This window comes from Protobothrops mucrosquamatus, unplaced genomic scaffold (genome assembly GCF_001527695.2).
Source record: "Protobothrops mucrosquamatus isolate PMUCROS unplaced genomic scaffold, P.Mucros_1.0 scaffold3257, whole genome shotgun sequence".
In the NCBI taxonomy this organism is placed as follows: Eukaryota; Metazoa; Chordata; class Lepidosauria; order Squamata; family Viperidae; genus Protobothrops; species Protobothrops mucrosquamatus.
The window spans coordinates 56,710-62,431 of record NW_015389250.1 but is presented as its reverse complement, the minus strand read 5'-3'; the positions used below and the strand labels follow the sequence as shown (position 1 = coordinate 62,431).

The 5,722-nt window shown below is 36.9% G+C and overlaps 1 pseudogene; it reads right to left on the bottom strand.

Moving 5' to 3' along the window:
- Positions 1 to 541: 541 nt before the first annotated feature.
- LOC107297358 overlaps positions 542 to 5,722 on the bottom strand; it is a 6,357-nt pseudogene continuing 1,176 nt past the window's right edge.

Below are 5,722 nucleotides of genomic sequence, written 5' to 3'. Positions count from 1 at the left end.
ATTTTATTTTATTTTATTTTATTTTATTTTATTTTATTTTATTTTATTTTATTTTATTTTATTTTATTTTAATTTTATTATTATTTTATTTATGTTTTTTATTATTTTAACAAATAACTGAAAGCACCAAACATATCCAACACACCTTCCTCTTCCTATTTTCCCCCAAACAACAATGACCCTGTGAAGTGGGTTGGACTGAGAGAGAGGGATCATCCTAAAGTCACCCATGTGGCTTTCATAGTTAAAGGAGGATTTGAACTCATGGTCTTCTGCTTTTTAGCCTGGTGTGGTATTTTATTAGATATGTTTATATGATGGAAGGGGTCTCCGCCAAAGGACTAGTGGAAGACATACCTAAATCAAACCAAACCAAATCAAAATTTATTACCGACATCAGCCAGCATACACTTCTAATAAGGGATGAGGCAGAAGGAAGATTACATTTCATATGTCTTTAAATTGCAACATTATTAAAATTGGATAATAGGGTACAATAAAAAAAATATTATTAATCATTTTCCATAGCTAGAAAGATGTACTACATTCTCTTTATTAATTGTTCCCTGTGGTTTAGCTCAGGCCGCAAAACAATGATGTAGCACTTTGGCAAGAATATGCATCCCAGTAATGCAGCGCTGGAGGACAAGATGGAGAAGACCTCCACAGCTACCATGGCTTTGCCTTTTGTGCTCACATAGGCTGGAAAGAAGGAGATCCACACACTGCAAAAGGCCAACATGCTGAAGGTGATGAACTTGGCTTCATTGAAGCTGTCAGGTAATTTACGGGCAAGAAAAGCCACAATAAAACTGGCAAAGGCCAAGAAACCCATGTAGCCCAAGACACAATAGAAGAACATAGCTGACCCCTCATTGCACTGTAGAATAATTTCTTGGTGCTCTGAGTGCATGTCCAATTTAGGGAATGGAGGTGATGTTGACAGCCAAAGAGTACAAATACATACTTGAACAAGAGAACAGGAAAAAACAGTAGAAAAGGCCAATCTTTTCCCTACCCACTTCCTCATCTGAGATCCTGATTAGTGGCCATAAAAGCCACAACCACTGTGATGGTTTTGGCCAGTACACTAGAAATGGCCACTGAGAAGGTGATTCCAAAAGTTGATTGTCTGAGAAGGCAGGTCACCTTGCCAGGTTGGCTGAGAAAGAAAAAAGAGGAGAGAAAACAGAACAAAAGCGAGACAAGAAGGGTATAGGTGAGAGACCTGTTGTTCGCTCTGACAATGGAAGTATCCCTATGTTTAATAAAAGTTCCAAGTACCCAAGATGTCAAGAAAAAGAAACAAAGAGCTGCTGAAGCTAAACCAATTCCTAAGGTTTCTTCAAACGTTAGAAGGATCAGCAGTTTCAGGATACAGCCTTTCTTTTCTTTATTTGGATAATGATCTTCTGAACATTTGAAACAGTCATCCATATCTGGAAAGAATGAATTTGTCACTTATCCATTTCATATTTTTGAAAATCATAGCTTGAATGAATACCAGTTCTTATTCTTTCCTATGATGTACCTTTCTGATAAAATTATATTAATACGATCCCTGTATTTTATCTTGACTTTAAGATGCTTTTGTTTTCTATGTGGAAAACAGTAGTTGATTCTACAAATACCCACCCTGTGTGCCTTAGATGATAGAATATCTGATCCATTCACAAGACTTCTTTTTTCTAGTGCTTTCAGGTATTTTCAGGTTTTCATGGAAGTTAAAGCTTGGAAAATAGCAGCTCATGTGGAGAAGAAATGTTGCATTCATTACAGCTAAATTGAACTTTATCAGTTTACAGCACTCAGAATGTTGTTTCCTCAGCTTTACACTATCATTTATTTAAAATTTAAAATTAACTTGATTGTGCTTATTTCTATACTTTCTTTAAAGGAGGAGTGTTTCACAAATCATACATTAATTCAGCCAAAAAGAACAGATAAGAAAGTTCTCAGTTATGCTGATACATTGAAATAGAAACATAGAAAACTGATGGACCTGGTGGCCTTTTTTCTTGGTAAGGATTAAATATTTTATCCTTGTCTTTTTCCACCACATTTTAATCTTTAATTCTGAGTCTACTCTCCAAACTGTAATAGGCTGGTCATCTCCGATTCATAAGTTTGTTAGGTCAGACATTGCTTAGCTGGACTTATGAGTAGGTTGAGATCCAACACATAATCCAGGAATCACCATCACAATACCTGGTTTTAATCATAGTATATGAAAATTCCTACATCAACCTAGCACCCAAAGTTCATTAAGACAATTTGTTACTGTTGCAGGAGGATGGAAAATGTAGGGGCAAGAAGAGCAATGCAAAGGAAATTGCAAGGGTGAACAAAAACAACTTCCATTACTAATAAAAACTAAGGTTTCTATGATGAAATAAGATCTTCCTCTTCCCTCCCATCATCCATCTATCTATCTATCTATCTATCTATCTATCTATCTATCTATCTATCTATCTATCTATCTATCTATCTATCTATCTATCTATCTATCTATCTATCTATCTATCTATCTACCTACCTACCTAACTAACTACCTACCTACCTAACTAACTACCTAACTACCTATCAATCGATCCTGCATGGGGCAAATAAATGATGGATTCCGATGAAGAGAATTAGCAATCAATTATAAATATTTCCTTTTAAGAATTGATAAAAGTTGTAACTACATATTGGCAACTAATTGGAGCTTGGTGTTTACTGGCGGAAAGCCCTTGATGATGCATACATGGAATTTAGAGCAGAGAATTACTCATTGTGCCCAGAGAGAGAAATACCTGCTGCTATCTGTGATCATGGGTTCCTGATTGTGAGGTGAGAGCTCCACCTCTAAATCACCATGCCGCTCTTTTGAAGCCTAAATAATGAATGTTTAATTTATGAAATAACAATCTATTGGAATAAAATATATAGTGAAACTGATAACCTACCAGTTTCATTAGAAATCTTTCCTTCTAGGCATGGAACACAGTCATAGCAACAGAACTGACTGCCTTCAGCCTGTCTCTTCCAGGATCCAGGGGAACAGTGGTCGTTACACAAAGAAACAGGGAGAACCTACAGACATAAGCACGGCCATTGATATGAGAGGATCCTGATTAAACAATGAAAATGGTCTACATTACATAAATGACCCTTAACATTTTTAATATTTTACATAGGGAATGTGTTCCTTTGTATATGAACATGATTGAGCCAGAGTTAGAATGTTGTATTGCATGCTAATTCAGCTCATTGCCAGGAATTCAATCATCACTGGCTCAAAGTTGACACAGCCTTCTGTCCTAAGGTCAGTAAAATGAAGACCCAGATTGTTGGGGGAAATAGGTTGTCTCTATAAGCCACTTAGAGAGTGCTGTAAAGCACTATGAAGCAGTACATTGTAAACAAGATGTTGAGAGTTTGGAAAAATTGCCAAGAAGAGCAACTAAGATGATTAAAGGGCTGGAGACTAAAACATATGACGGCTGCAGTATTTGGGTTTGGCTATTCTAGAGAAAAGAAGGACTAGGCATGACATGATAGCAATATTTCAGTATTTTAGAAGTTGCCACAAAGAGGAGGTCAACTTATTTTCCAAAACACCTGTAGGAAGGACAAGAAACAATGGATGGAAACCAATCAAGGAGGGAAGAAACCTGGAACTAAGGAAAAACTTCCTAACATTGTGGACAATTAACCAGTGGAACAGCTTGCCTTCAGAAGTTGTGGATGCTTGATCACTGGAGTTCTTTAAAGAATAAAATAGACCTGGAAGGGACCTTGGAGGTCTTCTAGTCCAGCCCCTGCTCAAGCAGGAGAATCTATCCATCTAAGACAAGTGACTGAACAGACTAGATAGCCACCTGTATGAAATGGAATAGGGTCTTGAGCAGGGGGTTGGATTAGAAGATGTCCAAGGTCCCTTCCAGCTCTATTCTGATTCATTGGTGTAAGTCTAAGCACTATTGCTATTGCTATTCATACCTGGTTAAAACCAGGGTGCCAAAAGATTGTGTTCTCAATGATAACCTCTTTCCCTTTTGGAGCATTAGGGTGTAACTTTCCAACTTTAACTGTCTGAAATGATCTGTTTGGGAAAGTGATCATGTTGATGATGTCAAAGCCACCTGGACCTTCTCTTCTGTTTTTAAAGAAGACTCTTTCCCCAGCTGAGTTGTTAAAAGAAATCTGTTGAAGAAACTGGTGGAGCTACTTGAAGGAGAAAAAGAAAGTCAAAAAGGAAACAATGCATTTGGAATTTCTTTCTTTTACTTTTCCTTCCAAGGAAACCAAATAAGATTCCCTGTCTTCAAATGCAGAAGAAGAAAATGTCAACACACAAAGAACAATCAATAACTGAGATATGGAACTCACTTTATTAATTGTCACAAGTACTTTAAAGCCAGCAAACTCAGCAATTCTTCTGGTATTTTACCATAAATCTAAAGACCAACATCATTCCATGGAAATAATAGACCCCTTCTACAATAGAACAACTGTCATAAACTGTACATTCCCAGGCTAACAACCAGCTTTGATTAAATTTTCAAAAACTAATAAAAAATAATGAAATGTTCCCATTTCAGAAAGATTTGTTGGGCAAAAAAAAAGGACTGCCTTCAGATGCCTCTCCATGGTATTGTATTCTTGGAACCAGGACTTATGAATGTATAAGTCAGGCAAGAAGAAATTGTGATTAATGGAATGATGATAGATACATAAATTCCATTGACTGGGCCAACATTTCGAAAGGCAGTATGACTTTTAATTTCTTTTTATTCTATAATAGAGAACAATCTCTTACATTAAAACTCTAGTTGCTTTAGGATCTCTAATGATATGTGGCCATAGGCCAGGGCAAACATGTCATATCACATTGAGAATTGCTATTTGCTAAAACAAAAGATAGGAATGGCATGGGGAGATTACCTGCCATGGCTGCAGATTTGGAAATTCAACCCTTTGAAATTTTGTCCATTTGGGACTTGATGTCTTTGCCTCATGCAAAGAATGTGCCACTGTATAAACAGCATTGTAGATACTGTAGCTTTGGCTAATCATCTGCAACTCAAACAGGGGTGCAGGCAGAGTCTCCAAATTCTCTTCCCCACTACAAGTTTCACTGTTCAACAAAGGTAAGTCTGCCTTTAAAAACACACAGTCAAACAATTGTTGCCAAACCTCTTGAAGAAATCCATCTTTGTGGGTGGAAGGTTTGATGACTTGAAGAAATTGTTTGAAGCCTTGAATGTCTCTTGAATGAACTGTAAAGGAAAGAGCCCCGTAGTACAACTGGAGATCCCAACTCCTTTGAGTTCCCGTCAGTATGAAATCAATTGGGTTCATCAGGATCCAAACCTTTGTAAATATTGATATGTCTTTATTTTCTGGATCACGTAGAAACATGACAGTTCAGAGCCATACTATTGTGAATGATTCTCCGTAGACAAGAAAAACATTTGCTTTCTGATCCATCAATTTATTAGAAATAATTGAGATTGAATCTAACAATTCTGAAAAATTGTCTAAGTGAATATGTTGTGGAATTTTTTGCGTGAAAGCTAAACAGATCCCATTCTGTGAAATCAGTGGCTGCAGTTTCTGCAAAAAACTATCTCCCTTGGTTTCAAATGCAAAGACTCCAATCCACCTCCATCCAAAATGGAGGAAAAGTTGTATAACTCCCATGTACTGATAGTCCTCATTTGGCACCATGCAATAA